The following is a 25,845-nucleotide window of genomic DNA, read 5'->3' on the forward strand; positions in this document are numbered from 1 at the left end:
TTATTAGAAGATGCTCCAGCCCTCCGATCATCTTCATAGCCCTCTTCTGGACCCATTCCAACAGCTCCATATCCTTCTTATATTGAGGATTCCAGAACTGGACACAATATTCCAAATGAGGTCTCACAAGAGAGGAAGAGAGGGGCAGAATAACTTCCCTTGACCTGCTGGCCACACTTCTCTTGAGGCAGCCCAGGATATGGCTGGCCTCTGGGCTGCAAGCGTATGTTGCCGGCTCATATCAAGCTTCTCATTGACCAGCACCTCTCTGCAGGGCTGCTCTCAATCACATCATCTCCCATCGTATACTGAAAATGGAGGATTGTCCCAACCAAGTTGTAGGACCTTACACTTGGCCTTGTTGAACACCATGAGGTTCTCACAGCCCCACTTCTTCAGTCTGTCCAGGTCCCTCTGAATGACATCCTGTCCTTCCAGTGTGGCAACTACACCACTCAGCTTGGTGTCATCTTCAAACTTGCTGACAGTGCACTCAATCTTGCTGTCAATGTAATTGACGAAGATATTGAACACCACTGGTCCCAGTACAGACCCCTGAGGGCCACCTCTCATCATAGGTCTCCATCTGGACTTTAAGCCATTGACCACTACTCTTTGAATACAACCATCCAACCAGTTTCTTATCCACCCTACTGTCCACCCATCAAATCCATATCTCTCCAATTTAGAGAGAAGGATGTTGTGGGGGACCGTGTCAAAGGCTTTACAGAAGTCTAGATAGATCACTTCCATTGGTTTACCCATGTCCACTGCTGCGGTTACTCCATCATAGAAAGCCACTGAGTTGGTCAGACAGGACTTGCCCCCCGCGAAGCCATGCTGGCTGCCATTAATCACCTCCCTGTCCTCCATGTGCTTTAGCATAGCTTCTAGGAGGATCTGTTCCATGATCTTCCCAGGCAGAGAGGTGAGGCTGACAGTTCAGTAGTTCTCAGGGTTGTCGTTTCTACCCTTTTTAAAAATGGGCACCATGTTGCCCTTCTTCCGGTCACCATGGGCTTCTGACTGCCATGACTTTTCAAATTTCATGGAGAGTGGCCTGGCAACCACATCTGCCAATTCCCTCAGGACTCTGGGATGCACCTCATCAGGTCCCATAGACTTATATATGTTCCTTATGCTCTACCTCTAGGTAGCTCCATGATCGGTGATGGAGAAGCACCAAAGGCATGTTTACATTTTCATCATGGAAACACTCACACTGCTGCAATAAACAAGCAGTCTAATTCTTATATATGTTAAGTATCTGAAATGGACCAAAGGAAAGAAGGTCTAGATAAAATAGAAAAAAACCCATATATTTGTCAATCTCACTCATTAATTGAATACATGAATATATAACTCACGGTACTTCTCAAAGTAAAAATGTGATCACCACACCATGTCTTTGTGCAAGCAAACCATACACTAACTTTCAAGGAATTTTTAAACTGCAGTGGATTTACGATCATTTCCTTGATCCAATTGACATGAAATTGTAACTTTCCTTCTATGTGCTTTATAAAGTTCTCCTCACACACATTTGAGTTCTTTCATCTCTCTTGAAGGATATCTGACTTGAAAGATTCTTTTATCCCATTACACTTTTTTTCTCCTTTTAGTACGCATGTTTTACTCCCCTTGACAATGCACTCACACTGAAGAAAGAATAGACATCTTAATCCTGCTTGGCAAGATTTCCCCTTTAAGATTTAGTCCCAGCCAGGCATGTGAGGTGTTTGTTCACCATTTGCACCAGACCAACCATTTTATTGTGGTCTAATGTAAGACTTCCTTCTCTTCACAAGCAGCAAGGAAGAGTTTGATGATGACATCTTTGAAGTAAGCACATGAAGCTCCAAATATAAAGACTGCTTGAGTAGCCATCTCAGTAGCAAATGTTGCTATGTCATTTTTTTCATTTTAGTATAATTTAAAATACTTTGAAATATTCTTAATGTTTAAAAAGTTCTATTTTGGAGAAGGGTTTATAAATAAGTCTCCAAGTGTAGTCCTATATTTCCATTAGACTTGATTTTTCCCATGCTGAATTTAGCAGTAAAGTGTCAATATCTTCAATAGCATCTGAATAAGACCCAATGCCATGTTTATGTCAATATATAAACAACAAACTTTTCTTTAAAGTCAATTTAATGCCTCAAAGAATCTTAGTAGGAGGAGATCTGGGGTGCTTAAATGCTAATAATGTTAATAAAGTTAATAAGGCTTACCCATTCCTTTTAACACTCTTTATTAACAGAACAGAGTTTTCAGCAGTTTAGGAGAGAAAAAGGAATAACTCTTTGTTATATCTTTTTCAAATTCACTAATATAAATCCCCATCTGTCTCTAGCTGGTGTGTGTGTGTGAAATTACATTTGAAATTTCAGTACGGTATGTTGTACAAATTATAAAAATGGTTCCAAATACTCACCACTTTTATAAATTAAAGAAAATAAAAATGCTAATTTATATCACCACATTGCCTGAAAGAATTTAATATTTGCCATGGTTTGTTCATGCACCTTAAGTAATGAATTAGTGATGATCAGTTATTTAAAATATTTTTAGAAAAAAATAATGGTTTTCTACCATGCTAAAAAAAACTAGAGCACTGTTAGCTGCACATGTGATCAATAAAACTAAAACTGTAAAGCTGCAAAAAGGAGTTACATAACCAGTTCAATATAAACTTAAATGGTGTACGTACTTTTTGCAGTATCTATTTTAAGGATACATCATCCAGTCTAAGTAGACAGCTTGCAATGTAAGAATGAGAACAAACCAGTTGTGCTTTTTGCTGTACCCTAATTTACAGCATCTGAGCGTGGAACAGGAATCCATGATAGTATTACAGAACGGTTTTATAACAGCAGTCTCACTTTTTTTTCCCCTCTCCCAAGCATTTCTGCCCTTGATAATGAGTTTACAGTCTAAAAGTCTATTAGTTCAAATGAAGTATTATTCTTTGAATACTTCTAACACTTTGGTAGTTTGGTTTCTCTCTATGACCTAAAAGGGATGTTCCAGTTATTCTGCATAAAGGAGACATAAGATAAGAAGAGAGACAAAAAAAAAAGTCAAGACTGTACAGTTTATGTTCACATAATTATAACACGACAACATTGAGAAGGATACTGGTTGAATGATAAGAGTTTCATGGTCTCTTCCCTTTTTGTGAGAATCTCTGAATGCATTGTTCTAATTGCAAAATAAGATTCTTGCCAAGGTCACGGATGAGAAAAAGTATACCTAGCTTTCCCATGAGCTAGTTCAGCGTCTTATTTGAATAATGAGCTGTTAGAGTATCTGGTCAGATTTCTACCCCATACATTTAAGGGAGTGATCTTGTGCAGCCACCAATATAATTTTTGTAGAATAAAGTTCATGATTGTGCAAAAATGGATACAATATATGTTATGGTAATCAGCACTAAGGTACTCTCAGTTGTGAATGTCCTGTTGAATATGCTTTGTGCCTATATCACGTACATCCACACTGGACTTTAAATGTCCACCTGCCTGTAAAGATAGGGGTCTTCTCTTGGTGGTCCTTGCATTAAGTCACAGTCACAAAATAAATGTCTATCTTTCTTGAACATCCACACATGCCCTTTAAATTATATGATGTGCTAATAATAAGATGCTTGATGAATTGAAATGTTAATTTGAATTTCAAAAAAAATCAGACTGGTTTATTAATTTAATTAATTGCAGTACTAGTTCCTATGGTTTATTTTTCTATTAAATGGATTTTTTCCCTTTCATTGAGTCTATATTTTGTTATTTGATATTTTTTATTTTATTCATTTTTTTAAATATCAGAAGTCATCATTCCTGATACTTTATTTCTACTTTATTTCTGTTAGGAAACAATTTTTACTGTTCTTCATAATCATTACTTTTTGTTGCCCTAACTCTCTTTCCTAGAACTGTTGGAAATGCCCTGCTTTCCTTTTTTTCTACCCCTCTACTCAGCAATTGGCTGAGGATGATAATTAAACAATTGCAACACTGCGGCCAACTTTAATACATTTGTAAATATTATAGAATCATAGAATCACTAAATGATTTGGGTTGGAAGGGACCTTAAGACTATGGGCAGAGACACCTCCCACCAGACTGGGCTGCTCAAGTCCCCATCCAGCCTGGACTTGAACATTTCCAGGAAGGGGACATCCACAACTTCATGAGGTTCACACAGGCCCACTTCTCCAGCTTGTCCAGGTCCCTCTGCATGACAATGGCACCACTCAGCTTGGTGCCATGTACATGGCGCAAAAGTAGGACTGAATGCAACAATAAAGGGATTTTTTCTGTGTAGGCTGATATTATATCAAAGGATGTATTTCTTTGGGCTTGTAATGAATTGTATCATACAACACAATGCAGAAAGAGAGGACTTTGTGATGTAAATATGTGAATTTGTGTTTCACGATGAAACTAGCAGGGCCTGAAAATCTGCTACAAGTGAAATGTGCCTTTCCATCACTTCTCATTAAAGTCTTAAAGTCAAACATTTTATCTTCAAAGTTACTCAGTCGTGCTCGGCTCTGGGACAATGAATAATGGTATGATGTTAGAGATTATTTTAATACCTTATTTCTACAACCATCATGAAAAATCTACCATATTACACCAGATTAGTGGTGTGCACAGTCTTATTCTTGATGGACAGGAGGACTGGAGAGAGGGAAAAGAAAGTGGAGCTAAACACAGTCTTTCAGTAAACTCATATAGAATATAATTTTCAAGTATTCTGCAAATCAATATTTTCCCCATAAATGTTTATGGCTATAAAAATATGGTTTTCATACAACACATTTTTGTAGCAGTAATGAGATCCTCTGATCATTTTCCTCCCTATTATTGCATTGCACTTCCAGCACTATAGAAGCACAGTTGGCTACCCAGGGACCCTGATGCCAAGCTGTGGAGGATATTCTTGTAGCAGTGACAAATAGCTTGCCTGTGGGCTGTGCAGAGTGTTGTTCTGGCAGCAGTGAAGTTGTCTATGTGTCTATCACTTGGTTAGGCTACAGAAAGTCTAGGTGATTTGACTTTTTTTTTTCCGCCTTTGAAGAACTTTGTTTTAAACCTGCATGGGTTTCTGGTGAATTAGTTTGTTTGACAGCAAGGTTCTAAGCAGACCCCTCACAAGTGAGTACCTATATAATGAAAGAGAGAAAAAATCTTCACAGTGCCATACTTGTTTTCCATACAAACCTACATGCTGCCATTACAACCACCCACATATCGTTTGACAACTCACTTATGCATCAAGCATCTTAATGAATCAGGGCTAAACAACAGAGTGTCCTTGTGTAAAGCCAAACATTTTAAATATTATTCTGACTTTATGCCTCTCCGGTGAAAATTTTGGATTGGCTGCGTGATCTGTAAATGAGAATTCAGAAAGAGGTTCTCTTTTACTGCTCATATTTCTTCTATTGACAGCATTCTATGCTCTTCATTTAATTTTAAAAATATAATGAATAAATCCTGCCAATTAGAGAAAAACTAACAACCCTTAGTGAACAAATTAGATTGTAGACACGTACAGGCAACCCCTACGGTGTCCTTTGACTACCTAAAAACATATACAATTTAAAGCTTCTAGATAATTTCTGGGTAAAATACAAACTAGGTGACATTGCTGGATAAAAAATAAATATTGTTCTTATTTTTCTTAAGGATAAATGTGAAATTCAAAAAAAGATATATGAGCTATTGTATTTAAAAACAGGAAAGAAACGCATCAAAATTTGTATAAAGATGCAGGAATAATGTAGAATACTTTGGAATGATAACAGATCTCCTATATAAAAGCTCTGCTGAATGATGTAAGTCTAGACTAAGTAAAGGAAGTAAACACTATTTTCTTGAAAGTCTATATACAATGGCAGTGTTTTAAAAGGGCCTAACAGGCTTTTAATCTTATAGAGGAAAAAATGTTTATTTTTGTTCTTTCTGTGTATATAGATGTATTTGCTGATTTGATTACCCATATTGGCAGATCAGGTTAAACGGACTTTGTAACAGCCTCACATTCTTCAGTAGATAAGTCACTGTACCGGTTTTACATTCACAAAAATGTTTTTAATGTATTTTTAATAAAATTCTCTCTATAAAACAGAAAAAAAAATCCTACTGCCTGTATTTACAAAAATAATTTAAAAAAATAAGTATAAGTAAAGACTTGGAAGAGAAGTTGAAAGTTATTTTAACATTGTAAATTAAGTGTACAGAGAGGAAATTTCAGCTGAAAGTGATGTTTGAGTTACTTGGTTTTCGTTGTGACTGGTGATAGTACTTAAGTCAGCCTTCTAGACTACATGGGTATTACTAAACTAAACTCATCAAATTTGCAACCATATCTTTGCCAGAAAGATTTTTGAAAAGAGCCGACAGCAGAGATTTTCTCGCTTTCATCACTTAGAAGCACAGAGTGAGGCTATTGATCCCCAGATTGCTGGGATTTTCGAAGGAGACTGTTTGTTTGTTCTGCGCTGTTGTCACTGAAGTGGTTAAAGCTTTGTTTGTTTGTTTTGGTTCTGAATAGCTCTTAATGGATTAAGCTTTCCAGCTTCAGCCAAAGCTGAAACTGTTTATTAAAGTATCAAGATATAAACTAACCTCTGAGAATTTTAACTAACTATAGGAGACCATGAAGTCCTAATGACCCGCCTACGTGGATCTTTTTGAAGGCTTTGGTGTATTTGCTTTTGCAACTCATACCATACTTAATTATTTTGGCATTTTTGGGGAAAACAAGTCTATGAAGAGTTGGACATTATAAAGAAATACGGGATTTTTTCCCTCGCATATTTTATCTAGGTGCTCTAAGTGCTTCATCAAATCATTATCTTGTGTACAGAATACTGCTGTTAAATATTTATAGTGTTTTATTGGCACTGAATTGGTTTTTATTTGTGATATTTACTACAAAAATGACCAAGAGAAAGTCTCAGTAGTAACTAACCCAAAAAAAGAGATCTGTTCTAAAAAAGTCACCAATTTAAAAAGCAAGAGTGGACATGCAGATAGAATACTGCAGTTAAATATTTATAGTGTTTTATTGGCACTGAATTTTTTTTTTATTTGTGATATTTACTACAAAAATGACCAAGAGAAAGTCTCAGTAGTAATTAACCCAAAAGAAGTGATCTGTTCTAAAAAAGTCACCAATTTAAAAAGCAAGAGTGGACATGCAGATAGATTCTCTAGATCCTTTAAGATTAACATCAAGTATACTTATGGAGTACATTAGAAAAGTTGTTTCTACAATTAGATTTAACCAAGTATTCAACAGAAAATTTAAAAGCCTGTCTCAGGGTAACACAATAACCTACTGGACATAGAGATGATGGAATATATTTCACATAAGGACTGATTATGGGAGATCAAGAGGGATCTTTTAATTTCCAGATTTTTACAGGTCCTCATTTTTATTGTCCAACCAAGGATTAATCTCACTTTAATGTCAGGAATAGGTTACCTTACTTCAAGACCAGATGTTTATTCAAACATTTAAAAGAACTTCCAAAGTGATTGAGGAATGATTTCAACTTTAATGTTCTCAATAAAAATTAAATAAATATTACAATCAAAGTACTCTTTTTTTTCAGGTGGAAATACCTACCCTCACAAGACATCAGAACATCAGCATCCTATTCAAGGAGGCTTCCATTAGGCTTCTTCACTATAAGCTTTTGCATAGTAAGTGTTAAGTGGACCCTATAAAGAAGCAAAAAATAAAAGGGCTTAATGGGAAAGCTGAATCTCAACGCTTATTGTTATTTTAAGGATATGTATTGCTGTCTAGTCCCAGCTAGAGGTAGTCTTATACCAGGAAACACCCAGATATACAGTATTTTCTCTGGAAAATTTCAGTCTAAGGAGATGTAAAAAAGATAGTGCCAAGATAAGAAGGGGTGCATGTGTGTGGGAAATGTTATTTGATATCATGTACTCAATGAGATCATAATTATTTTCCACAAGTACTCCACCTCACTTGCTCAATATATTTCTATCTGATATCTTCAGCGAATTCTTTTACACTTATATGCCTTTTAATACCACAAACGCCTATGCATAGTATTGAACAATTTGACTTCTGTTTCTCCTTTCCTCTTCAGCTGTTCCTTAACAACTAATATTCTAAAACAGAAGTCACGAAATAATGCATATCAGTATTTGAAACTTACATTTTTAATACATATATATATATATATATATCTCACAAAATCTTTGGAATTCTGGAGAAACTCTCAAAAGTCCTTTTATTAAGTAGTGTTAACAGACTTAAAAAAGAAAAGTACAGAATTCTGACATAACAGACTTAAAAAAGAAACGTACGGAAGTCTGACATAAGCAAAAGTTGCTTTTGAATGAGATCATTTTTTCATTGATTTGAGTATAGGCTAGTAATGTCTCTATGATGTCTCTGATATTTTAGATAAAATTTCTCACATAGTCACTGGAGAAATAACTATCATTGTAATATTTCATATCCGTAATATTAAGAGATGCTGTTTGATTAAGTGAATTACATTCATATTGTACAGTTTTCTATTTTTTTGCTCATATAAGAGTGCAGGAAGAAAAATTAATTATTCTTCAAAATTTTCACTGATGTAACATTATAGAAAATCTTATCCCAAGCTCTAAATAAGAACTTTTGAAACATTAATAGCGGTTTTTCTTTATGCAGCTATTTTTGGGTTTGGATAAATAAGAAATATGAGCAACATCAGGAATTGCCACTGTTCCTCTCTCTAACTACTCTTAAAAGGCCGTTTGTTACATAAATCCCATTATAAACGCTTCTGAGGGAGAAGTCTGACACTGACATAAGCTTTATGGTCTAGTTTATGGAAAATACATACACTGAAACCTCTGTAAACTATTGCAAGAGTCATGTAAGCTGGAGGAACAGTCATGGCACAGGAACTGGAGAAGGAACTAGAGGAAAGTGATTAGAACTTAAAGTTTTGTAAAAACTATTCTCAAAACAAACTATCTGACTCTGATGAAACAAAATACAAGTAGAGTTACATGACTGGGTCCATAATGGGATGTGACATTATCAAAAAAATGGATAAAAATTACTTCATTTTCTCTCTACTGTAGAAAGGTACTATGTTTTTAAGACCTTTTCCTGTCTTTTCCTCTCATTATACTAAGGAAAAAAAGTGCAACAACCTTTCTAAAAATGTTGTTTAAGTTATTTTCCTTCACATCATTCTAATCTGTTTTCTGAGAATATATAAGTTGTTGTATTTATTTTATCTCACTAATCTACAGTAAAGGATGGAAAATACTGTGTTAACACTGTCAATGACAGCGAAAACATTTTAAGGACTTATGTATGTTTAAATCTCTCTCTTTTTTTCCACAATCAGTAGTTGCAGTTTTGTATCTCACTCAAATTCAAAGTACTTTGAGAGAAAAGATTATCAGAGAGCAATCATAGGCTAGTAGAGGGAGCAGAACGAAGGAGTGAAGAACGAGTGGAAGTTTGATTTGCACTTCAGGCAAAATGATATGAGTATTCATTTTCCTCTTGTTTCACAGAATTGTGTAGGTTGGAAGGGATCTCTGGAGGTCCTGCAGAAGCAGGGTCACCTAGACCTTGTTGCCGAGGTGAACGACTTTTGAATATTTCCAAGGACGGAAATGCCACAACTTCTCTGGGCAACCTTCATATGAATGTTTTAAGTTTTTTAAAACGCTTATAATATAGTAAGATTTCCCTTCATATTAATTTTTCAGAGGATTTCCTAGCGATTTACACAACTTTGGAGTTTGTTACCATAATCCAAACAGCCCACAAAGTCTATGAGCCTTTTATATGAGGTATTATTCTATTGTAGATGGATTACGAATTTACTGGAAGAGAATTCAATAAATAATTAAGAAGCTTCTAAAGAATTTGGGTCAGATATGTAGTATCTGTACCTTGACTACTTCATCTTCCAGAATGGATATTTTTACTTAAATCTTTTCATCCTAGGACATTCTTTCATAATCTGTTGAGGAAAGAAGCCACTTGAGCTCCAGACTCAACAGAAATTATGTCACTCCCTGGCAGGATCAATGCTTATAAACAGTTGTGCATTGTGGGAAATGCCACCAATGTAGGCTGCTATATTACTGTCACCATCCAGGCACTGGAGGCAACAGGGTATCCACTTTATCCAACTACATGATGCTATCAAACTACTCATCAAGTTCCCACTGCATTCCGTGGAGTGATAGACTCCTTCAGATGGGATTTCAGGATGTAGAAGTTACATTCCTGCTCTAAATGTTTGTTAAAGGAGCTACTTCCACTCCTTCTTCCTATTAATTTCTGCCCAAGGAGTTCAGGAAAAGATGAGAAAACTAAATATGGAGTTAATCTACCATCTCTTGGGACCAATGGTTAAATTTTTACTATTTTTTCCCACTGGTAATTCTCACGCCTTATATCTAAAATATTGTGAAGAAACTAACAGGCTACCAGGCTCATCCAAAGTAAATACTGTACAACTGCTAAATAAAACACATAGCCTGGTCGGACCTGCAGTCAACACAAAGATGCAATTCTAAAACTGATGCAACCAAAGACCTGCTGTCAGTGAAGGAAGCGTTATATTAACTGTTACGGAATCTTGACATGTCAATGGGTCCTGACAATATCCACCCAAGGGTGTTTCATGTGCAAACAGTTAGCAAACAGGGAAATGAAAATCAAGAGAAGGGAAACAATTTAATCTTCTCATCGTTCAGCCGCTCATTCAAGTCTTCTGGTTACCAAGCTAGTTAATGCAGAAGGCGTATCTTCTCTATGACTTCATTGTCCGTATTCACATTACAATACACACAACATTGTCTACTAAGAAGGGATGGGAGAACTGTGTTGCTTACTTAACTACCGGTCGAAGATTGTACTTATGAGAGAAATAAAGATACACATCAAGATTAAGAGCTGAAGTTCACAAACACTCATGATTACATCTTAAAGGCCAATTATACACATTTTTGTCTATTAAGTCAATTAATAGGACTCTCCACACGGGAAGAAATTGATTACATAACAAAGCATTAGAAACACCATGAGGAAGTTTTAACTTAGAGGAAAAGAGTGAAAGTCAGTAGAGACACAGGAGCAACTGTACTTCATGTGGAGACAGTGTTATTCTGGAACTGACTGCATAAACTGTAGATTTTGTGAGTTTCCCTTTATTAGTTCAGATCTTCTGTGGAATAAATGCAGAAATGCATGTGAGGATTTTTCTCAGTAGGTAGTGCCATCGGGTCAGGGAATAAGTTCATATCTATGCATACCTTCTTGCTGTTTATTTATTTGTCAGTTTCCTGAAGGAAGTAATAGAAATTAGACTATCGGAAGTATGTTTTTATGAACATTGCACAAGTAGTGTAATTTACTTATAGAAAAGTATGTGTAGCGCTCATCCTGTATTTTTTCTTTATACATTGTCCCCAACAGCTCAAGTACAACTTTAATTGTATCACTGTATAAGCATAATTTCAACTATATAATTATACTTCAATGTACGTATCTAATCCTTTCAAATGTCTATTCCTCTGTGACTTTGGCCCTTGTGGGCTCTGATCTGAGGTTAAAGAGTACATGTGAGCTCATTGTTGCCTTTTAATTTTCTGGCCTTGAGCCTTTGACCCAATGTGGTGTTTGGTGTTCACTAGGTTGAGGTTAAATGGACAAAGTACTTGTACAGAACATTCAGCCCCTGATGTTAAATATGTACAATGAATTAGCTACCGACTATCATATTGTTATGACCAGACAGCATCTCTTGAGTAGAATGAGCGTTAAAAACAATTAAAGCACATGTATAAGCACTGTTGTGCCTAACCATAGTTTTCTATTGCAGGGTTTACCTTTGTACTTTTAAATATTTCATTTTTATTTTTATTTTTATTCCGATAGGTTGGGTTTTATGACTTTTAATCAATTGCTGTAAAATTTGACTACATGCATTGGCTCTCAGAAAACATTGTAGGTCACGGTAGGCACCTCAAGCCATTTGTTCTTCATCATGGAGAAGGATAGTTTAAGGACTTGTTTCTGCCAAGTTCTTTTTCATTCCCCTGCCCATCACCCCTACTTTCACCCTTACGGAGTATTTTCACAGCAAAGTAAAAGCACCGGGTTATGATATAAAATCAAAACAGACGCAATATAAGAGTTGCAGTTTATAGCTGTATTTGAGTACATTTCAAACGAATGTTTGTTAAACAGGGGGAAAAATCAGACTAGCATTGTCATGATTCTAAGAGAATTCGGTGATGCAGGAAGAGGAAGAATCTGAGTACCTTGCATTTAATTAGCACTTACTGGTACAAAATAAATTAGGCAGATTTGTCTTGTTTTATGAGCAAGATCCTGTTTTTCTATTTCGTTTTCTTTGTGCCTTTGCTAAGGACAGATCTGGCTCTTTGGGTACTAAATAGGCAACTAATTCAATTGGTGCTTTCTCCTAGGGTCTGCTTGCAAACCAGTGCCAGGCTCACAGGCTCTTTGTGTACTGCCCTCCCTGCATGTGTCTGTGCTCCCCTGGCTAGTCAGTTTTTTTGTCTCTGCTGGTTAATAAGCTTTGAGCCTAGTAGTCAAATGTGGTGGGAACGGGGACAAGACGAGGGTCCTTAGTGAAGGTGTTTGTTGTTAAATAGAACAATTCAGCTGTCTCTTTAGAAAACTTGACAAAAGGAAATGCTCCCTGCTGAAAATTTTCTTAGCCTGTTGCACAAAAGATGAAGTTTGTTTAAGAAATTGCTGCTAAAGAAAGCGTCAACCCATTAAGGTAATTATATGGAACCTGTGCCGTATAACAGCTTAATTGATGTTAATGTTTGTCTAATTGGTGATTGGGAGAGTGCAAAGGACTAAAGGTCTTCATAGCACTTTCAGTCACGGCTCTGAAAGGGGTTCTTCTGGTTTTCACAGTTATAACAATGCCTGCGCGTCTTTCTCAGATTACGCCTTGTTTTCAGCCCCTTACAGCATTCTGCTCCGCTACTTAAAGCGTAAAATAAGGGTGAAGAGCCATTGTCTAATGCAGCCTTTTTCAAAGAGTGTTTCTGACAGGGATTGTTCTAGGAATCAGGCAGGAGAGAAGGGAGTGCGAGAGGTGAAAGCCACTATCACCCACTTGTGTCACATCCCCAATGAGCGGCAAGAGCAGCCTAATTGCTGCGTGATTTTTTTTTTCTTTTTCTTTTTTTTTTTTTTTTACCTCTAAACGCCCATTCTTTTAAACAAGATCCTTGCACCAGTGCCACATGTTCCTGTGGAATCTATCAAACAAGGCAAAACAAAAAACACAGCCCAACCTTGCTGACATTTTAAAAAATTGGCATAAAAAGAACTGTTACGGAAACCTATATAACTCAACGAAAACCAAAAAAAAAAAGAAAAAAAGAGAAAAAAAAATCCGAAGGGAAAAAAAAAAAGAAAAAACACAACAACAAAAAAAAAAAAGCAGACCAAAGGAAAAAACAGGCACTTTAATGCGGAGTTTGTGTGTTTCAGTATGCACACAATTCTCATATGGCATAAATAGAAAACCATTAAGCAGAGAAACAACTGCCTATTAAAAGAGGAGTCTCTTGTAACCTCCTTCCTCCACCTTGTTCCTTCAGACAAAAAGTCATGTTAACAAGCCAGTGGCAGTCCGTGTCATGTAGCTCAGAGGATTTCTATATTCTCCCTGTTCAGATGAAATTTCGAAAGGGAAGCACCCAGTAAACTCCTTTCCCCTTTGGTTTTCCTGTGTTTGTGTACGGATAGACACACATGATGATTTCTCTTTCTGGGTTTCGGTCCCAGGCTTCTCCGTTTTAATATTTTACGTTTCTACACTTTAAGAGAGCGCTATTTTTATATTTCTTCCCTTCCTTTCTAAATACGAGCTCTCAGAGTATAGTCAGCCACTGTCCTAATGAGGAAATGACGACTTTTATCAACCTTATTAAACATACACCCAGAAGATATCCATTTTAATAAGAGGCCAATTACTAAGTGTGTCTTCAGTTAGAAGGAACGTAGCTTTTACCTTGTTCTTTGGCTCTCCATGTCTCTAATTAATTGAATCTTGAAATCGTTGGACTTTCAGCTTAAGAGGAGACTGAAGAAGGGAACTTAACAACACTGCCTATTCCTTTATGTCTAGAAAGGGCTATAAAAAAAAAAAGCCAAAAAAACAACACCTGTAATGCTAAAAGACTCAGGCTTTTGTCTGTTTCTAATATTACTTTTCTGCCTAATTGCCATCACTGCCACGTACATTAGGCCCTTTTTCAGCAGGGTTAAAACAGGGCCAGTGATGAATGGAAAACTGATTGTACTGCTGTCAAACTTGAATGTGAGGCTTATTCTGGAGATAGAAGTATGAGGAAAAGGACAGAGAATTGCACTTCATTAAAGCTCTACCAAGCTGATTGGAGTGGAGGAGGTAATTGAGATTTAAAGTGGCATTCCCATCACACTGTCCCTTTTTCAACTTAACAACTGTCATTCAAGCCACATAGGGCAACAATTGGCCAGATTTCCCAGCTCTTCTGAGTAATAAAACAGACACTCACCTTCTGGCTATTCGTTTTACTTACTTTGTTCTAATTTCCAATTCATGTGTCATTAGTGAACGAAGATTGACAAGAAATAGCTTTGACCTCACAGATTTGACCTTCAACCTCGTAGACCCAACTCTAGACTGAACATAGGTTGGAATATGCTAAGAAACACCTTTCCTTTGCACAGGACTGAATGGCAGTTTTTTTTCATCATTGTACCACCCCCTGCTTGCCACTACATTTAGACTATGAGACATGTCAACTGCCTGTCACAATTACAATAGATACAGCAAACCAGAATTTTACCCAAATCCAAGGGGAACTTCCTGAACAAAGAGTAAATTTTACTGCACAGATTTTGGAGACCTCCAATTTGTGCAAGCATAATGAATGCAGCCTACAGACAAATAGGTAGTTGTTAATTATCCCAGCAATTTCTTTTTTTTTTAATGTGCTAACAACACAGCATGTTAAGCCTTCATATCTTACGCTGTTACCTGATGATCTCATCACATTTGAAAAGATGGTAATCTGAAGGAAGGCGTTATTATTGCAAGTGTTCATGACAATAAGTTACATTGGAATGGTACTTATATTTTTTTTATCATTTAATAATGTGTCAGAATGAAAATGCGTTCTACTACACCTTTCACAATGGACTGAAGTTGCCTACCTATATAGTACTCATTTCGGGGTAACTTAATCTTTTTATTTTCTTTACACAATTATCCCAAGGCTTGTGTAAACTAATGTAGTGTCATATTACTTATTAGAGCATTTTGTGGGTGAATAATAACCACAGGGCAAGACCTATGACCTTAATAAGAACCTTCAACGAATTTTAGAGTAATTTGTGCCTTTTGCATAAGGGTCTTTTAGAGCTCTACTGTTCTGAACAGAAACTCGATCTCAGTAAATCTATTGTATTTAAAACATTGTTTTTATTCCTTCGCATTTAGTGAATAAATATTTGGATGGTCCTGGTATTAAGCCCCAATAAACACAATAATTGAATACACTAATTCATTGTTGTCAGGTGTTTAAGAAGTTGATTGTGGTTCGGTTTGTTTTGTTTCATTTTCTAAGATAAAACATTTTGAAAACACAGGCAGGCTTCCTTACTGCATTGACTTCACTTTAATGAGATGTGTAGTCATTTCTACCCACCCTTCCCCCAAGCCATGTAATATTAATTCTTCTATGTATAAAGAAAAGAACATGGGCAGGTTACTGCATTGACTTCACTCTAATGGGATACACAGTCATTTCATTTTCTTCTATAATATTCTTTCTTCTATTATAAAATATATTTGCATAGCTCATTGTGCTGCTCTGTGTTTTCTGAATTCCCCATTCAGGTTGCTGAAGAAAAAAAAGAATAAAATGTACTCTATTTTCTAACAGAAGGAGGTATAAACTTTTGTGAAGTCTCACAGTTGTCACCACTTCATTTATAAATACTGTTACAATCCTCTACCTTCCTAAAATTTAAATATAATTCAAAGAACTGGCTTCTACTGAAAGGATGCTATTAGCATATAAATACAACAGAATCATTTTGGAATAGTACACATATCCAGAGTATGACATGGTAAAGAATTTACTCATAATTATAAAACCCATGAACTCTATTGAGTATACAATACTGGTCTTTGTTGAAGCCATGTTACAATTGTGTAAGAACTATGCTTTTGTGTTGATGAAAATAAATTACTTTACCATCATTCTGCTTTGTTTGTCAACTTAATTATTACGCAGTTAAAATATTGCTTTGCATTAGTCAGAACAGACTATTTTCCTTTTATATAGTTTCCTTTTCCCAGGGGTAAAATTTAATGCCCTGTAAGGTCAACAGAGGTCAGGACTTCTTGACTATATCTCAACATTGCATTTCTGGTCATCAAAAGAAATAAGTCTCTGACCACTGGTAGCTGCTGTAGGGGTTTCTTTTATCCTGCACCTGTGACAATTACCCTGTGTTAGTGAAGCTAACAGGAGTCAGGTTGTAGGTTAAGGGTCAGGGCACTGTCAAGAGGAAGTTATTCTTCAGTCCACTAAATCTGTTATCATTTTCATCTAATGTGACATCCATCTGTCAATCAGGGAATTTAAGCAATTGTCTTATTCTAAGTGCTGCACTTTATGCCTCAACCAGCTCACATTTTACTGCTTTTCCTATAATTACATTTTTCTACCTCTGAAAACTCATCTGCAAAATAAACAGGGAAAATCTTACTCAATCATTTCAGAGATCCAGGCTTTTTATGCTGAAAGCTGTTTCACTTACAAAATTGAGTGATGTCTGTGCTAAGTTTTATGTTCATTTAATTTTCATTGTTATGGCGTTTTAACACATAGAAAGAGAATAAAGCTCCTGTAACTACATGGATATCAAAATAAGTTTTCATGTGAAACTGCTAAATGCACATCAGTGAAAAGGGGTATGCTTCATATTCTTTAGATGCTGCACTTCTCAAACACCATGAAAATAGCATGCTATAGTTATGAATTACAAGGTTAAGTTTTTACAGCTGACTTTTGAGGAATTGGAACCTAGTGTACAGTTGAATTGACTACAAACGAGCAAAGATTCTGAGTAACTCCATGTGCAACACCACAGAATGAAGTTTCAAACTGTGTTAATTCTAATTCAGCACTTCTCTTAAAGATGTGCTTAATTTCATCCATATGAACAATGCCAGCCAGTTACCAAAACATTTATATAAACGAGAAGGCATGTAAAACCCAAGTGCAAAGGTAAACGTTCTACTGAATACGGGTGAGATTGCTCATATGCTTCGATTTAGGCACACTTTTAATTGTTTTGATGAACAAGAATCTAAGTACTTTGCCAAGCATAAAAATAATGGTGTGGTTATATGAAGCAGTTGAGCCAATCTAACAGCTTGTTACCACTGAAAAGGATGGTCCCATTCCCCCTACTTCTTCCCCCTGCCTTCCCACCACAGATTAGTTTTCTGCTGGGTTAGCAAATTTAATTGCCTCATCAAGTTTTAAGCAAGTATTAAAGGCAGTGTAGGGACAGTGGCAAGAGTATGTGGCTGGAGAGAATGTTATTGGCAAGCCATGACATAGATCCAATCATATTAAACCATAGGTTCTCCTTTCACTTTTGCCAAAATTCCCCATTAAAAAATTCACCTTAACTGATGTGCAGTTATTATCAACAAACTATCCAGGACCTATGCTGCTATCATTTCAGCAATAGAAAATCTGGTAGACATGAAATGCTCTGGCAAATTCTAGAGCAGCACTTATCCCAGTACAGACAGCAAATAATATTAACAGTAACTGGTTTTTAGTATATTTTATTAGGACCATTTGAAAGAAGGCTAGGATCCTTATTCCTATATTACAAATGGGGAAACCAAGGCAAGGAAAGAGGGAAAAAATGACACTGTGGAAAGTCAGTAGCAGAAATAAAAAGGGAGTATAGTGTCTTTAAACCCCTTACAAGAATCTGCATTTTAGACCATGATATTCTTCCTATAAGCTTTATGGTTTTGTATACAAACCATTAGTGTAAGATTTTTGATTGCTCTAGAGCAAGTTGGGTTCCTTGCAGCACCCATGAATGCTTGCACTCTTCCACTCTTACCAGTGTGGTTTCCTGTAGTCCACAGTCTGTGAGCTTTCTGTTTCAGAATTCTCTGCAATTACTCAAGCTCTTCCTTTCTGTGGGATGTATCATACTTGTTTTCACCTAACTCACCCAGGCATGAGTTAGAAATGCTTCCCTTCCTGCCACACCCCCAATCTTTAACTCTTCCTAATTTTTGGCTTTGATCAAAAACATCATAGGGTTTTCAATTAATTCTGTAAGTGCTTTTTTCCTTTTTCTTTTTACTTGCTTGTTGTGAGTCTTGAAAGTTGTCACATACGTTCAATTTCATAGCACTTATTTTAATAAAACCTTGTTTCATTCAGCCATTGAATTCTTTTCCTTGAATAAGGCAGTGACTGCAGATTCCATTGTAGTCCCAGAATGGGGACACAAAAAAATTACTCACGCAAGACAGAAGTTGTGCAAAGCTGTGTATAGAGAGGTGTAGATAATTTCAGTATCTTGTCCTGACACAGTGTCCAGACTTTGTTGGGTCATAGTGGAGAAATAGTTCCTGTTTCCTTGGTATAGATAAGAATGTGTAAAAATATCAAGATAAATACTAGTTATCACATTATGTGGCCACCTACATTTATGCTGGAAGAAAGTTCCCCAAGCTTCCCCCTCATTACCCTCAAAGTACAAGTCATCTTTGATCCAAAAGCGTTTAATCCTCTCTAGCATGGCCCTCTACTCAAGATGATAAGGTCTCAGTAGCTGACCGTTGTTGAACAGCTGGCCTGAGGCTGGTCTACCGCTGTCATCTTCTTGCTTCAGAACACTACACATTTTCATAATTACTTGCTTGCTAGACTGAGTTAACCATATAGCAACAATATAAACTCTTTCCACTATTGATATGTTGATATAGGATTTATGGATGAATAATGAAGGACTTTTAGGTACCATTTTGAGCATGAAAAGATAGGTTGCAAAGCTGTAGTAACGTGGTTTTTGGGTTTTTTTCAATAATTACAAGCCATATTTTCCATATTCAAGGCCACAGGAAAAACTATCCAAATTTTTCTAAAAAGAATCAAACCTACCCAACTATCCAAAACCATATTTCATACTTTGTTAACTGATAGTCTTGTTCAATTGAACATCTCACAAGAAATAAATCTAATTGTGTGTAAGGAGATTCCAGTGATAGTGTTAGTAGTCTCTATCAACGTTGTGTTCTGTTTGCAGCAAAACATTTACAGTATTTGTACCTAGCCTGGTACCTCTTGAATACTACATGGACTGCCTAAGTGCTAATAAATTTAGAGTTTCTTTGCATCTTTGCGTGGTAATAGTTTTCTACTAAATTTCCGCAAAATCTAAGTATTAAATGGTCCTGAAATACCATTTTCATGTCCCCTCAGTCCAGTCCTCTTTAGTACTTACGATTAAAACACTCACTTGCTGTGACTTCTTTGGAAATGAGTAAATTCTATAGAGAAACCATTAAGTCATAGCTGCATTAAGCAAATTTAATTAGGCAAATGCAATTCATCTTCCTGTGCAGAGGAAGTAAAACAGAGTATATTAAAGAGGAAAACATGAATGATTTTGGTTTTGCTGGTTTTGATTACCTGTAATTTAAGTGGAGTTCAAGTATGTTTGACCTCTCAAACAATAAGGAGAAAGGCCAACAATTAGAAAGGAAGCTCTATTCGGTTCAGTGTCCAAGTTCTGCACATTTACAGGAAAAAAAATTGTAATATTTTAAAAATCTAAGTAGGGAAATTATTCCTGTAAAAAGAAAGTATGGCATTCACAGTGATCTAGAAATAATACATTCTCCCGGCTTTTCAGCATAGAAACTTTTTGGTTGAATTAGGTCAATCACTGCAGCAAGACAGAAAAAAAGTGTTTCCAGGAGTCAGTTATAGGCAGCTGAAAAGTTAAGCTGTTGGTAATCTCCCTGCTGTTGCATCATAGTTTACAAAGACAGACAGAGGGAGAGAAAGAGTACTTTTTTAAAATATGTAGAAACATGATGATATTTATTATTTATTTCAGCAAACTATGGAGCCCTCTACCGTAAAATCTTTTGGTTTAGTTTTAGGAATAGAACAGAACAGCATAGTTCAGTTGGAAGGGACCTACAATGATCATCCAGACCAACTGCCTGAACGCTTCAGGGCTGACTGAAAGTTAAAGCATTTTATTAAGGGTGTTGTTCAATTTCCTCTTAAACAATTACAGGGTTGGTGCATTGACCACCTTTCTAGGAAACCTCTTCCAGTGTCTAACCATCCTCTTGGTAAAGAAATGCTTCCTAATATCCAGAGAGAAGAGATCAGCGCCTCCTTCTTCACTTCCCGTGCTCAAGAAGTGGTAGGGAGCAGTAGTTTGTCCAAAGCAGACAAACTCAGAGTCCTCAGCCACTCCTCATAGGGTGTGAATCCCAGAGCTTTCATCAGCTCTGCTGCCTTCCTCTTCTGTTTTAAGAAGTGAGAATTTAGGTGCAACAAAATAACAACATCTTAATTAATATCAAATTAAAAAAACCACTAATCCTTTAACACAGGTATTGTTTCTGTTTGTAATTTCAGAATCACTGCGTATTTTCTATGTAGTTTGTACATCACCTTTTAATGGGTTTAACTTTATTAAAAACTAATATTTTGTAGACTAGTTGAAATGTGTGACTGGTATTGAAACAAAGGTTTGCAAGAGTTTATTAAAACTATCTTAACTTTCTGAACCTTGTAGTTTTTGGCTGCTGAAGAGTAATGGCTTATATACATATACATATTGTGGTAAGTGCATATATATGTAGATATAAATGAAAAAAAAATCTATGGTACACCTTAGTTGTTGTGAAGTCTAGAAGATAACTTTGTCAGTGGTATTTTAAACAGAGAAAGTGAAAAAACATGCAAATAATATGAGACCAGATCACAATCACATGCTTCACTTTGGGATTTTGAGACTGCATATAGGTCTAATATTTCCTGTAGCTCAATTTCTGCCCATTTTCAGGGCCAGAAGAAAACAAAATCTAGACATATTTATACATTATGTTCCAAGATCATATTTTAACTGGCATAGAAGGAATAATTAAAATAGTATTGATTCAGCTTTGTTGTTACCACGTCACTGCCATCTGACAAGAGCTATATAGGCAGCCATTAGGGTCTACTTCTATCTATTGTGTTTGTGTAACTAAGTGGGGAATATCTGGCTGCATTTAGCCATCAGAAACTTTGGGCCTATTGCATTTCCAAGTAATTGTTAATTCAATACATTGGCTTATAAAACCGTCTCTACCATGGATTTAGAGAACTTGGTCCCAGGTTCTGTATTAAAAACAGGTTAAAAAAGAAATGAAGTTTCAATGGACAAATTCTTTGTGGAAGTGGTCTGTGACAATTCTGCCGTTATGGAACAATTGCCCTCACTTTCTTTAATTTTCTACCTTTAGCTGGTATTTGAAAGTCCTTTAAGGCAGAAACTGTGCCTTTTTTTTTATTAATAGTGCATTGCCTGGAGCCATTAGACAGTAATAACAAGAATTAAAAATGATAATTATCTCTGGCATAAAAAGATAGTATTTATTCTCATATGTTTGGCTGGAGAGAGTAGATTTTAAATAAGATAAGAAGTGTTAGTGTACATTTCAATGACTATCTTCCTAACAAATAGTAAGAAGCTGGATTTTTAAGAAGTAAGGCTAAATAGTCAGAAAACAGTAGAAATTGCGCCTGTGCTTTGAAATAGCTGAATCTTCAATGTTTTGTGATTACAGGTTCCCATCAGCCCAGCAGAAAACCATTAAATTAGATGGAAATAGGATATGCTGTCAGCTGCAAGTAGTCATCTTTTTATTAGCTCTGCAACAACCAATCAGTCACACCACAGTGTGCAACTGTAATGAAATATAGATTATTTTTTTTTTTTGTTAGAATGAAAACCCTTCCATTTTATCAGTCTACACAGCCCTTTAGTAAGTGGGTAGATGTTGTAGCCAATAAGGTTGCATTCTCTATTTTTTCAAGTTTCTTTAGAGTTAATTTAGTGCTGAGAGTACCACACTGTCAGGTATGTGAGGTCTGGAAACTTCTGTTTATTTGCAGAATGGTTGCACTGGGTGTCTGATTTTCCTATCCTATCATGATAGTATGCTAGAGGCAAGATCTACTAATATGGGGGTAAGATATGTTTTTCCCAATAAAAGTCTCTGTTGAGACTAGAAGCAATTACAACAGTCATTACCTACTGTAATGATATCTTTTTAATTTTGCAAACACTCAGCCATTAAAACAGGACTGAAACAAGAAGTACTTGTTTCACATATGTCTGCTAATGGTTGTCCAGAGGTACAAACCTTGGGGGAAAGGATTTTAAAATGACGTGAGAATTAAAGGGTTTCAACTACTTGAAATTTTCATAACTAAGACATTAACACCCACTGCAAAAAAAGGAGGAACGTGAGCTGCTCCAATACATCTTGGGCAGTTTAACTTTAGGAGCTTAGAGTCTCAAGGTGGTTAGATGCCTTGGGTTCAGAAATGACAGGCAGAGATCTAGACAATGGTAAAAAATCTTCTGAGGCTTATTATCACAATTCACCCTTTTTTTGACTTCTGGTGGGAGAAGTACATACCATTTCAGTAATCATCCTGCCAGTAAGTCTTTTTTCAATTTAGGAACAGCAGAAACACATTGCAGCGACAAAAGATTGCTTCTGTTAATTTGGAACGGCCAATAAAGTGACCAAAACCTTCTCAAGTATCCACCAGGTAGAATTAATTTCGCTTACCTTTGACTATGTTCCATGTGCATTTTATGCCAGTCTTTTAGGCTCCTTCTATAATCAGAGGAGAATAAAATTATTCCAAAGAATAATTCATTCATCTGGCTTAGACCCTGCATGGAGAAAGAATGAATTGCTCTTTAGAGATTTGTAGTTCTGCATTTCTGTAGAGGGAGAGCTGACAAGTTTCTTAGATGATTTAAAGTTAAGTGAGATGAATCCTGCCCATCACTCCTGACACATACCTTTGAAAGATAAATTTCAACTCCTTGAACTCAGTAAGATTCGAACATTTAAATAATTTTTAGAATTTTGTCCCTTATTTTAAAATCCACTAGCTCTTCATTTGTACGAACAATTGCAATTTTTATCTCACAGAGGCATTATGAATTTAAATTCAGTGAACACCATGATGCAGACAGTAATCACTGCAGTTGAGGACAGATATATTGACTAAATTCTCAATCGTTGGCATTTGGAAGCAACAAAAATAAGGTTATATCTTTCAGTGATCAGTGAATAACAGAAATAAGTTGGTTTTTGTTCATGACCTCATGAATCAAACCTCTGCGCATTTAAAATATTTAATCCCTCATGGTAAGGAGATTGTGTTAATACAGCCCTGTTCTGAGCCTTTATGACTATCTTCTAATGACGACTCTTCCTGTGACTCATGAGTGAAGGGATTTGTGCATAGCTGTTATACATTAAACATTTACTTCTAGACAGCGTGGTACTTCTCATTACTAAATCAATGATCAAAAACTGATTTGTGAGTGTTCTGGCAGAAATAATTTCCACCTATACAAAGATGTCACTTAAGAGGAAAAGTTGTCCCAGTTATTTTTGCTGAGGAGTAAAAGCCAATTTCATCTTCATCCAAGGAAAATGAGTTTTTGGTTGTAACACTGAAAAGAATACATAAAAGACAAGCAGTAGTCAGGAACTCTTGCTGTTCAAGAGGCCGGAGACACAAGGTCAGTATTTGATTGTAAAGTTTTGAGAATCCTTTTTCTTCTCTTCCTGCTGTCTTTTAGTGCTCTGTTACTTTCTATTTTCAATGAAAACCTGATAATCCTACTTCTTAAGAGTCATAAAATTTCTTTAGGCTGGCTAAGCATTGGAGGACAGGTAAATAAGGAACTTGAACCTGGATTCTCTGTATAACAATTGGGTTACCTGACATCTAGTCTACCAGCTACTTCATTCCTTGGTCACTTTGTAAAGATTCTATTTTGTTCCTAAGCCACAACAAGAAAAATAGCTGAAATCGTGTAAAATTTCATTGGACATAAAAAAAAATTATGTCTAGATTTAACATTGATTGAATTCAAATCATTAAACATTAAGGGGTTAGTTTGTCATTCAATAATCTATACATAATTGTCACAATGTTGTCCTCACAGCATCTTTGAGAACAAGCAGTACTGTCTGTAATATGTTATTTTGAAGTATTGAATCAAGATTGTTGTTCATCAGTGAAGGGAAATGCTAATTTGAAGATTGTGTACTCATGAACAACAATGTCTCTCAGAGACACCTGCAGAGCACTTCAAACATTATTCCGTAACATGTACAAGTTTTATTCTGAATTTGGATGTGCATATACCTTGGGTATTTTTTGCTGAATGGAGCTCTACACTATTTACACCTCATTTGAACTCATATTTACTTAAAAGATGACCAGTACATTTCCCAAACAAAAGGCCACTTCCATATTTCAAGCTTTCATAAATTTAACTTTAGTCACAATGTAAAAAATATAGTTCCAATTTGAAATAAGTGGACTATTGTTATTTTTTTTAAAAAAAAATGCGTTTATGCTTTCATGTTGTCCCTCTGTATCTTGGTCCAACCCTTCTTTTAAGTACTATTCATCCTCTTCATAATCCTCCTGGAATTCCACTGCTACTGCATTTACAGCCACAGCACACTTGCAGAATTCCAAAAGGTCTATTTTCTTCCATTTAATGTAGCAAAAAGAAATCTTGCCTGAATACAAACCATATCTGTTTTGATTATGCAAACTGTTGTGTGTAATTTTGCATCTTCTTTTTATATCATCATGTCCATTGAATCCATTTTAAAGGAAAATCATTTTCTAGACTAAAATGTTATCCTAAGAGCAGCTCCACTTTTGCTGACATGATTATGATTAGGAAATGTAGATCACTGCATATGAATACATTAGAAAAGAGTTTTTCTGATCTAAACTGTACAAGAGAACAAAATATACCACAAATAAATAATCAAGCAGCTTTTATAAGTTTAAAAATAAGTCATGTATTGCAAAGTTTAAAAAAAGTCGCCAGTTTTATCTGGAAAAAATAACATATCTAATTTAGAGCTAAGAGAATCCAGCAACATCATTTTTTTTAATTGGGTAGTAGAAGTACTAAGGTGACAGGACTGAGAACAGGTAAATCATCTAGGAATAGAAATGCTCTAAGACAGAAAGCCAGCTGGTGTAGTGCTTCCTTTGTGTCAGTGATCCATGTTGCATTCTGTAATAGGGACTGTTCAGACAGTCTGTTGCACAGCTGTTCTTCCTTAGAAACAAACAGCCAGGTCTGGTAGTGGTATCACTCTGCAGGTATTATAATGACAGTAGGTTTTTTGGGGGTTGTTTTTTTTTTTTAATTTTCTTAGAAAGTGGTATTCATATCATTGAGGAGGAGCAGCTTCACAGGGGTATAAATCAGTTTCTTTATGTTACCATCCGTGATGGATTAACTGCTTATAATGTCATTGTAGAGGGAAATCTTAAGGGCTGCCTGTTTTTTTTACGTATTTTTCTATTTTGCAATGATTTTGATATATAGGAGACATATGGAGATTATATTAATGATAAATATTATCTAATATTAGAAATAACT

Source organism: Cuculus canorus, chromosome 5, assembly GCF_017976375.1.
Source record: "Cuculus canorus isolate bCucCan1 chromosome 5, bCucCan1.pri, whole genome shotgun sequence".
Lineage (NCBI taxonomy): Eukaryota > Metazoa > Chordata > Aves > Cuculiformes > Cuculidae > Cuculus > Cuculus canorus.